Source organism: Macrotis lagotis, chromosome 5 (assembly GCF_037893015.1).
Source record: "Macrotis lagotis isolate mMagLag1 chromosome 5, bilby.v1.9.chrom.fasta, whole genome shotgun sequence".
Taxonomy (NCBI): domain Eukaryota; kingdom Metazoa; phylum Chordata; class Mammalia; order Peramelemorphia; family Peramelidae; genus Macrotis; species Macrotis lagotis.
Window position 1 is genome coordinate 260044259 of NC_133662.1, and position 11095 is coordinate 260055353.

Genomic DNA, 11095 nt, shown 5'->3' on the forward strand with positions numbered 1-11095 from the left:
AGACCTCAGGATACTTTGCATATAAAATCTTCCAGAGAAGGTTGGACCTTCAGAACTTGTCATAATATTTAAAGAGAATCAAAGGATTACAGATTCTGAGCCAGAAGAGACTTTTGAGATCATTTGGTTTAACTACTACCTTTTACAAAAAGGCCCAAAGAGAGGAAGGGTCAGCCAAGATTCCTCCAGGGAGTTATTTAAAATAAGCCCCACTGCAGCCCATTTTCTGGTCATGAAGTCTTCAGTCAGCCTCAACAGCATTGCCAGGTCCTTTCCTGGGAGGAGATCCTGGGATCCCAATCACCCCATTCTGGGACAGGACATAACGTTTTGCAGCATACTGACCCCATACCTGCTTATCACACAGCTATACGTATCCATATTAAATGATCAGGCCTCTGTGTGCTCCCAGGTCCCTCTCCTCACCACTATGACATTTTGGTAGCTGGCCATCAAGGAAGGCAAAGGACTGACAGGATGGAGAGCTGCATGCCAACCAGTCAACCACCCACAGCATTTAATGCCAGTGTCCCACTGGGTCTAAGTTCCCCAATGATTCCTTAGAGATGGAGTAGCACTGACTTCCAAGGGTTGGACCTCCCTGGGAGCCCTTAAGGACAGAGAGAGAGAGAGAGAGAGAGAGACAGAGAGAGAGAGAGAGAGAGAGAGAAGGTCTGGGGAATTCAGTTTAGGGTTATACATCTGTCCCTCTATTTCACACTATTAAGTCTTACAAATGGTTTTTTTCTGCTGCTGATGACTATAATGTTCTTTGTATTCCAGTCCCTACTCTAATCTACCATGAAGCCTCAGAGCTAGAACAGAGTGGCCAGTGGGCATGAGAGGGGCTGATTTCATGGAGGTGGAGCCTTAAGTTAAACTAAGACAATCATCCCAGCATCCTCCCTCTATTCCAGAGTAGTTGCCCAAGTCTTCTGATGTTAGCATTGGGCCAGTCATTTCCCTTCTGATATATGGGCAGCTTATTTTTCCTGCCTCCCAAATGGATCCCTCTTCTTAAAAAATAAAGGAGGGGTGGCTAGGTGGCGCAGTGGATAAAGCACTGGCCCTGGAGTCAGGAGTACCTGGGTTCAAATCTGGTCTCAGACACTTAATAATTACCTAGCTGTGTGGCCTTGGGCAAGCCACTTAACCCTGTCTGCCTTGCAAAAAAAAAACCTTAAAAAAATAAAAGAAAACTCATTTCTGCAATGCAGTTTTTTCTTGCTTTTTAAAAAACAAAACAAATGAGTGGCCAACCCTTTGGCCACTTTGGCAGCCTTTGAAGATCCCAGTCCTTTCCACCAAGAAGCTTGGAACCCTCCCTTCAAAGACTCTTTTGACTAAGTGCTTCATTCCAGCCTCCAGGTGGATGATGAAATGTCCCCACAAGAACTCTTGAGGAATATGGCCTGCCCAGTGGAACTGGTAACACCTTCAGAGTACTAGCCTCCTCCCTACTCTTGCTCAGAATTACAAACCACATATACTTTAATTTTTAAATGCAACCCTGTAATTAGTTATGCCCCAACCCCCTGAAAAGCATGTCATGCAGGAAAAAACTAAGTCATTTTATATTTCTAATTTAAAAAAATTGGTTTCCCAGCCTCCAACTAATAATTATAAATCTGAATGCTGCCTCAGTCTGCCATGTCAAGGCCTATCTCCTCCACCTGAATGCTGACTTGGCCTGTGTCAAGACCACCAGTTTTGTGTCAGTTTTGTGATGGCACCAATAAATTCTCTTACCTAGGTCAACAAAATCACAAGATAAGAGACATCTTGGGTGAGGAGAAAACAATCCTATAGTTGTAGGTAAACATTCCCTTTCCAGTCTGAGTGGGATTCTTACCAATAAGAATTTGAAGCAAATATAACTTATGAATGGATCATAATGTAGAACTATGTCATCTATATGGAATCTCATTGGTTGCCTAACTCAGTTTTATGATTCTTTGTCCTTTTTATATAAAATGCCCCAAAATTTTGTATCAGGTTAGTATCTTAATAAGAGCATCCACTCATGGGTAGAGAGTAAAACTTTTTTCTTATTTCATTTTTAGCCTAAGAAAATTATGGTTATCAGAACTAAGATCATGCTAAAGTTGAGCTGAGGCAATACCATCTTCCCCAATCTCTCCAGGTCCAATACTTGGCAATAAAAAGCAAATAAGATTGATCGATGAGATAGAAATGGGTCTTTGCAAAGCCCCTGCTGCTACTATCTGGTGGGTCAGAAGACCTGCCTCAAGGCTCTCCCCACTCCAGTCCAGCTTCAAGTCAGTCACTAAAGTCATTTTCCTAAACCACAAATCTAGTCATGTTACCTCCTACTCCAAAAACCTTAGTGGCATCCTATTGCCTCCAGAATTAAACATATGTTTAGTTTGTCATACCAAGTCCTTCACAATCTGTCCCTTCTGACCTTTCCAGGATTCTTATACCTTGACACAACTATCCTGGCTGTTCCATGAACAAGACCCTCCATCTCTTGACTGCAGGCATTCTCTCTGCCTCTCCTCCAGCCTGGAAGACCCTTCTGATACTTCCTGGAGCTCCTAAAGGAAGCTTCCCTAGTCTCGCCCAAGGCCAGGTCTTCCTGGCCTGTTCAGTATCTGCTCCTTGTTTCTCCATTAGATCGGGAGCTCCTTAAGGGCAGTGACTGGCTGTCACCTCTTTGTCTATCCTCAGTACTGGTCCAGAATAGTTGCTTCATATGCTGTCTATGCCCTTTCCGGAGCAAAAGAAAACTGCCTTCACAATAATTGGTCCGGATGCAAAAAAATTATTTTGGAATTTTGATCTTTCCTAAGGTCAATGCTCTTTCAATCAACTGACAAGCAAGCATCAAGTGCCAATGGCACCAAAGACATCATTGGAGACTATGAGAGAGAGGCCAGAGAGCTAAAGCCAGCTTGGACTCCCAGCCAGACATTGGGAACGTGTCCAGGTGATTCAAGGACACTGACCAAGGGTGTTCTGACCCTAGGGAGCCTGCCACTCTTGCTTGTCATTCAACCTTGTCCTAAGTGATGAGGATACAGAGAAGACAGCCCCCTCATAGTCTATCCAGAGAGGCTATGTGCATACAAAATGGAAACAGAAAGAATTGGCAGGGGAAGGTGTCAAGACCAAGGAGAGCTGGGAAAGGCTTCTGGCAAAGAAGTAGTCTTAGCAGAGAAGAAGGAAGCTAGAGAGCAATGGGTGTGGCAAAAGGGCTGGAGGTGGAGGGTCTTATTCATGGGCCACCAGGAGGTTGCTGGGTCTACACCAAAGAGGAGGTAGAACAGCAGGAAGTGTCCAGACAGTAAAGGACTTGCCAGGCCCAAAAGAAGATTTTATGGGGATACTGAAGCACTAGGCAAGGTTACTTTGACAGCAAATGGCTGAGGGAGAATGAGGTGAGGGAGGAGATGGAAAGCAGACAGAACCCCACAGCCATGGCAATAGTACAGGTGTGAGGTGATGAGGTTCCTGCATTAGGGTAAGGGTTGTGTCAGAGAAGCATCCAGAAGTCAAAAAAGGAGAGATGACACTGGTTGCTAGATAAGGGGGGTGGGGGGGAGAAAGTGTGAGGAGTCAAAAACAATACCCAGTTGAGAATCTGGAGGGGCTGGGAAGAGGGAGGTTTGAGGGGAAGTTAAGATAATGAGCTCTGTTTCAGGCACATTGAGTTTCAGACATACAGATTAAAATGTTTGAGAGACAGCTAGAGGTCAAGGGAGAGGTGAGGGCCGGATAACCAGATCTGAGAGTCATTTGTACAGAAATGATCACTGAAAACATGGGAGGTAATGAGACCACCAAGAGAAATAGTTAGAGAGAAAAGAACCCAGGTCAGTGGCCTGGAGACCCCAATCCCCTCTCCCAGTTAGTGCAATAACATGAATGAAGGAGCAGCAAAGAGAAGGAGCTAACAGATAGAGGGAGAAGCAGCAATGTCACCAAAGTCTAGAGCAAGACCATCTGAAGGAAAAGAGGGTGACAGAAGGCAAGGATGACGGTTGAGAAATGGCTATCAGATTATCTGGCAACTAAGAGAGCACTAGGAACTTTGGAGAGGATGATTTTGGTTGAATGGGGTTGGAAGTCAGACTATAAAGAGTTAAAAAGAAAGTGAGAAAAAAGCAGTAGATTCTGTCTTCCCAAGGGAGAGGGGAGAGAAAGGACAACAGGGGATAAACAGATCAAATCTAGCTGTTCTGGTGATGGGGTAGATAAGGGGAAGTTTGTGGGTAGTAGGGAAGCTGCCAGAAGTCAGAGTTTGAAGATCAATCAGAGAAGGGATGATGGGGAGAAGGGAGGAACAGGATCCCTGGAACATGAAGAATCAGTGGAGGAAGAAAAAAGCAGTAGAAAGACATCTGAGAGGAGGAACAGGGAGAGCTCTGTGAATGGCTTCCATGTTTTCAGTGGGTGAGGAAAGGGGAGCCAGAGGTGTTACAAAATAAATCTGGGAGGGGCAGCTAGGTAGTGCAGTGGATAAAGCACCAGCCTTGGAGTCAGGAGTACCTGGGTTCAAATCCAGTCTCAGACACTTAATAATTACCTAGCTGTGTGGCCTTGGGCAAGCCACTTAACCCCATTTGCCTTGCAAAAACCTAAAAATAAAATAAAATAAAATAAAATAAAATAAAATAAAATGAAATAAAATAAATCTGGGGGGGTGATGGAGCCAAGATGGTGGTATGAAGGCAGCATTTCTTGGGAACTCCTTCCCCAAAAATCTACAAAAGCTGTCAAATTCTGACTCTAGGAAAAATTTAAAGGGGCAGAACCCATAGAAAGATTGAGTGATATGTTTTCTCAGTCCAAGAAAACTTAGAAATTCCACGGAAAAAGTATGTTTCACCAGGACTGGGGGCTGGAAAAAAAGCAGTAGCAGCCACAGGACAGCACAGCCCAGCCCAGGGATCACCTGGAACAGCTTGAAGGGGTGGTGAGAGAACTCTGCTACACTAGAATGAGTGTGGAGTGAGGAGCACTGGCTGCAGAACCTACAGTGAGAATCGGGGGAAACCAGTCTGCACCTCCAGAGTACAGCCCACAGATGCTAAGGGGGTCAGGAGAGACTGCAGAAATCTCTCTGCTCTCCCTGGGGCAGGACTCTGCTATTTACCCACACTCAGATCCAGCTTGCAGTTTGGCCTTCCATACTAAGATAGCAAGGACCCTCCTCACAACTCCAAGGCAGAGGGGGAATGCCTGTGGTCATCTATGTATCAAAGCACAGGCAAGAGAACATAAGACCTTGGAGGAATAAAGGTCCCAGTGGGATGTCCCAAAAAAAAAAAACCTCAAAGCCTTGGAAGTGCTGTAAATTAGTCTTGGGCTGAGGAAATGAGTAAACAACAGAAAAAGAAGAATCTGACCATAGAAAATTACTTAAGTCCCATGGAAGATGAAAACCCATACTCAAAGGATGACAAAATCGAAGCTTCCATATCCAAAACCTCCAAGAGAAATAGAAAATGGGCTCAGACTATGGATGAGCTCAAAAAAGACTTTGAAAAGCAATTAAGGGAGGTAGAGGAAAAATTCGAGAAATGAAAGTGATGCAGAAAAATCATGAAAATCAAACAGCAGCTTGGTGAAAGAAATACAAAAAAAAATACTGAAAAAAGTAATGTTAAAAACTCGTTTAGGCCAAATGGAAAAAGCAAAACAGAAGGCAAATGAGGAGAAGAATGTCTTAAAAAACAGAATTGGCCGGCTGGAAAAGGAGATAAAAAATCTCTCTGAAGAAAATAACTCCTTCAAATGTGACTGGAACTAAAGGAAGCTGATGACTTTGCAAGAAATTAGGAAGAAATAAAACTCTTCCAAAAAAAGCCAAAAATTAGAAGAAAATGTGAAATATCCCTTTGGAAAAACAACCAACCTCTAAAAACAGAGGTGGAAGAAATAATTTAAAAATTATTGGAGCACCTAAAAGTCATGACCAGGAAAAGAGCCTAGACTTCATTTTCCGAGGAATAATACAGCAAAATTGCCCTGAAATCATAGAAGCAGAGGGCAAAATAGAAATTGAGGGAATTCACCAGTCACCTCCCAAAAGAGATCCCAAAAGAAAAACTTCCAGGAATATTACAGCCAAATTCCAAAACTCCAAAGTCAAAGAGAAAATTCTAAAAGCTGCCAGAAATAATTCAACTACTGAGGCTCCATAGTCAGGATTACACAGGATCTGGCAGCATCTACATTAAGGGCTTGCAGGGATTGGTGGAATATGATATTCTGGAAGGCAAAAGATCTTGGTTTACAACCAAGAATCAACTACCCAGCAAAACTGAACGTCCTTTTTCAGGGGAAAAGATGGACTTTCAATGAAACAGGACTTTCAAACTTTCCTACTGAAACAACCAGAGCTGAACAGAAAGTTTGGTCTCCAAGTACAGGACTCTGGTGAACCATAGAGGGGGTGGATGAGAAGGACTAACTATGAGGAACTTAATGATATTGAACTGTTTGTATTCCTGCATGGGAAGAAGATATTGATAATTCATATGAACTTTCTCATTTATAAGAGCTGTTAGGAGCAGCATATATAGATAGGACACAGAAAGGAGTGGAATATAATGGTTATAATATAGTAAAAAGATGAAGTCAATGGGTAACAAAGGAAAGTACTAGGAGGAAGAGAAAGGAGAGGAAGAAGGAGCTAAGAAATTTCACATAGAAGTCAAGACAAAGCTTTTTTCAATGGAGTGGAACAGAGGAAGGCAAGGGGGAATGAGTGAGCCTTCATTCTCATCAGAAATTGCTCAGAGAAGAAATAACATACACACTTAATAGCGTGAAGAAATTTATCTTATCCTAGAGAAAAATTATAAGAAAGGGATGGGATAAGGAGGCTGGGAGAGGGGAGGGGGCATAGGTGATAGAAGAGAGGGAAGATTGCGGGAGAGGGTAATCTGATACAACACACTTTGGACAGGGTCAGTATGAAAGGAGAGAGAGAATAGAATAAATGAGAGTGGGGAGGAAGAGAGTGGAGGGAAAGACGGCTAGTAATAATAACTGTGGGAAAAATATTGAAGCAACTTCTCTGGTGGACTTATGATAAAGAAGGCAACTCACCCCAGAGAAACAGAGCCAGACTGAAGTACATTTTTTTCCTCTCTCTCTCTCTCTCTCTCTCTCTCTCAATATTCTTGAGGTTTTTCATCTTCGGGGGGGGGGGTTATGTTTACTCTTATAACAAAATTATTGTAATAATATAAATAAACCAAAATCATACTTAAAAAACAAACAAAATGATAAATCTGAAAAGGCCCCCCTGTGGGGAGAGGGACTTAGTTAGAAGGCACCTGTGGCGGACCCAGGCTGCAGCTTCATTTGGGAGCACAAGTGACAGGGAAGCAACGAATGGTAATGGGAATCCAAGGGTGAGGTCTGGCAGGGTAAGAGGCTGGAGAGAAGAGGTCAGTGGAGACGTGAACTGGTTCCCTCTGGGTCCTGATGGGGAAGGGAAAGGTACGGAGGCAATGGCCCAGGAAAGAACTAAGGGGATGGGTGGTTTCGCAGCAGAAGAAGAGTTAGAAAGACAACAGATCCTAATGGGAACAGGGGACTCGGCCATCAAGTCTGGAGATCAGGATGTTCCCTGTCCTGCCCTGGCAACCCACCTCTTGATGTTTGCTTTTGGGGTCTGTGAGGATTCAGAAGAGTAAAGGCAGTAAAATGACATTTGGCTGTCAACCCCCATTAATTCTCCTTTCCAAGAAAACTAACATTGTCCTTTGTGTTTCGGGTGAAAGTACCTGAGTGACCTTAGCCAATCAACCTTCTCTGTAAAAACGAGGTTGTTATTAATGGCCTAAGAAATTGCCTCCAGCTGTAAAACTACAATCTTATTGTACTAAGTTACCATCTTTCTAGGACCTGGGTTCCCTGACTATAAAATGAGGGATTTAGAGGGGATGATCACTGAGATCTTCCTAGCTGGAGGTCTATGCTCTAAGTCACTTCACAGTTCTAAGACTCTGTAAAACAAAGAAGGGACTGGCTAGGTGGCCTTTGGGGTCCTTCCCAGCTCTAGGCCTCTGATCAGTGAGGGCTTTTCCCCCAAAGATTCCATGCTAAAGAGGGAACAAGATTATGCTAAATTGTCCTTCAGGTCTTACAATCATTCTAATTGTATCGCCTGCTGCCATCCTACAAAAACAGCTGCTTCCAAAATGACCTTCTCCCTAAGCCCTGAACACAGCTTCCTCCATCACTTTACTCACACAAATCTCCCCAACCAAAAAGTCCTTTCAAGACTGGAAGCTCCTGGAAAGTAGTTATATTTATGTTCTTAAATATGAGGAAGACACAATATTGAGTGCTGTGGATAAAAAATATGAAAACAAATATGGGCTCTGCCCCAGGAGCAGGGGGGAGGAAGGAGAGACATAGAATGCATACATACAAAACAGAATAGAGTATTCTAAAGAGATTTCAAAAAAAGCATTAAAAAAACCATATATATAAAAATATTTATATAATTTTTTTCATGATGGCAAAGAATTAGAAATTGAGAGGATGTTCATCAATTGAGAAATGGCTGAACAAGCTGTGGTATAGGAATGTGATGGAACACAAGTATTGTTCTATAAGAAATCATGAGGGGCGGACTTCAGAAAAGCCTGGAAAGATTTACATGAACTGATGCTGAGTGAAGAGAGCAGAACCAGAACATTGTACACACTACCAACAACACTGGGTGATGATCAACTCTGATGTCCTTTCAGCAGGACAATGATCAAAAGCAATTCTAAAAGACTTATGATGGAGAATGCCATCCATAGCCAGAGAGGGAACTGAGACATTTGAATGCAAACCAAAGTTTACTATCTTCAATTTTTAAAAGTCGTTTTATATATTATGTCATTTTTTCTCCCTTCTTCCTTCCATTTGGATTTTTTTCTTTTTTTAAATATTTATTTAAGGCAATAGGGTTAAGTGACTTGCCCAAGGCCACACAGCTAGGTAATTTATTAAGTGTCTGAGGCCGGATTTGAACTCAGGTCGTTCTGACTCCAGGGCTGGTTCTCTATCCACTGTGCTACCTAGCTGCCCCTCTTCCATTTAGATTTGATTCTTCTTTCACTGTATAACTAATATGGATCTATGTTTAGCATGATTGTACATACTATGTAAGCTGTGCTAGATTGCTCTCTGGTGGGGAAAGGGGAGGGAAAGGAGGGAAAGAGAGAAATGTAAAATTCAAAACCTTGCCAAAAAAAAGATTGGTGAATATTACCATTCCATGTTGTTAGAAAAGCAAATAAAAATATTAATAAAAAAACAGAATAGGGGGTGGCTAGGTGGCTCAGTGGACAGAGTACTGGCCCTGGAGTCAGGAGGACCTGAGTTCAAATCCGACCTCAGACACTTAATAATTACCTAGCTGTGTGATCTTGGGCAAGCCACTTAATTCTGTTTGCCTTGCAAAAACCTGAAAAACCCCTAAAAAACAGAATAGAAATTAGAAAATTCTTCAGGCTTTAGGAGAGGCCCAACAAAGAAGGTCAGGCAGTCAGAGGAAGGAGGCATTAAAGAGAAGACTGTACAAGAGTTGAGCCTTAAAGAAGTAGGGAGGGCAGATAGAGCACTGGCCTGAAGGCAGGAGGACCTGAGTTCAAATTTGGCCTCAGACACTTAACTACCTAGTGGTGTGACCTTAAGCAGGTCACTTAAGCCCACTGCCCTGCAAAAATAAAATAAAATAAATGAAGTAGAGACGGCTGGGAGGCAAAGCTAGGGCAAGGGAGAAACCCGTCTGGGGCAATGAGGAAAGGCAAAGGCATGGAGGTAGGAAAGGGAAGGTGAGATCAAGGAGGGGTGTGTAAAGGCTAATGTCATAAAACTGGGAAGGCAGGTCATAACTGGATTGCACAGGGCCTTGAAGGCCAAGCTAATGAGGCATTTTATATTTAGCAGCTGTGGAGAGCCACAGAAGATGAAACGATCAGATATGGGTATTTTGGCAGAGATATGAGAAAGTGACCTGAGGCAAGGAGAGCGGGCCAGGAAGGCCCTCGCCCCTGATCTCACCCTCCATCCTCAAAGAATCCCTTGGAACTCACCTTGGGGATCCTCAGCCACAGCTTCTGCTTTGCTAGAAAAGCGGGAGGAGAGGTCTCGGACAGGGAGGGGTTCAGAGGACACAAGGTCTGGTCCGGGACAGCTGCTGGGGGAAGGCAGAAAGAGTATGGGCCGATGGAGCATCAAGGTCCTGGGCGCTTCCCCCGGGGGCAGGAGGCATGGGGCTGCGGGAATCCAGGAGTGGGGCCAGAGGGCCAAGCCAAGGGAGGGCGGAGGGGCTGCGACCCGGAGAGTAGCGGGGACCCAAGGAAAGGCCGGCTTCTCCTCAAAAGCCTTCAGGGCTCCCGGCCCCCAAGTCTGTCAAGTACTAAAACGGCTCGTGCTGGCATCCGGGGCCTGGCACGAGGCGCGGTGAGGATTCAGACCTCCGGCAGTGAGAAATCACCCCGCTCCCCGACTTGAGCCCTCATGCGGATGCCCCCCGGCTCCCCGGGCCGGCTCCTCGTCTCCCTGTGCGGCGGCCCGGGGGGAGGGGCGGGCCTCCCCCGCTCTTGGTGCCAACACGGATGCCAAGAGGCACGGCGGCCCCCGAGGGGCCAGGCACAGGTCCTGCCAAACACACGCACCTGCTCCTGCCGCCGCCCCACTGCCAGCCCGGCGGGGCCCGGCGTGCCTCAATGCCAGGGGCCCGTGCCCACCCCCCGGCTCCGGGGCTCCCCACACCCGGCTGCGCGGCCCGGGCCCTCGGAGGGGCTGCTGGGCCGGGGGCTCCGGGCGCTCCTTGTGCCCCGCTGCCAGCCGGGCACTCCCTGGGCCTCCTGTCCCGCGCCTCTGGCAGGGCTGGGCCCTCTCCGGACGAGGGGCGGCGCCGGTGCCTGGGGCCCGGCTCCGTGGCACGGCCGGCGGGCAGCGGGGGGCCGGGCCCCTCCGGGGCTCCCAGGCGGCTCACCTGGGCGGCTCTCCGGCACCGGGGTCACCCGGGGTCCCCTCCGCCCGGCCCCCGGGGCGGGGCCTGCTACGGAAGCCGAGAAGCTCGCGGCCCCGCCCCGCCCCGCGGCCCCGC

The 11095-nt window shown here is 46.0% G+C and overlaps 1 protein-coding gene across 12 annotated transcripts in view; it reads right to left on the reverse strand.

The window, feature by feature from the left end:
- VPS8 (VPS8 subunit of CORVET complex) overlaps positions 1-11095 on the reverse strand; it is a 180122-nt gene that overhangs the window by 168371 nt on the left and 656 nt on the right. For 3 of the 12 annotated variants that reach the window (XM_074189590.1, XM_074189584.1, XM_074189596.1), the window contains exons 1-2: positions 10982-11068; positions 10074-10177 (exon numbers count right to left, since the gene is read on the reverse strand). The gene's annotated coding sequence lies outside the window, so the exon portion shown is untranslated. The other 9 variants (XM_074189595.1, XM_074189585.1, XM_074189594.1 and 6 more) reach the window with 7 other exon arrangements.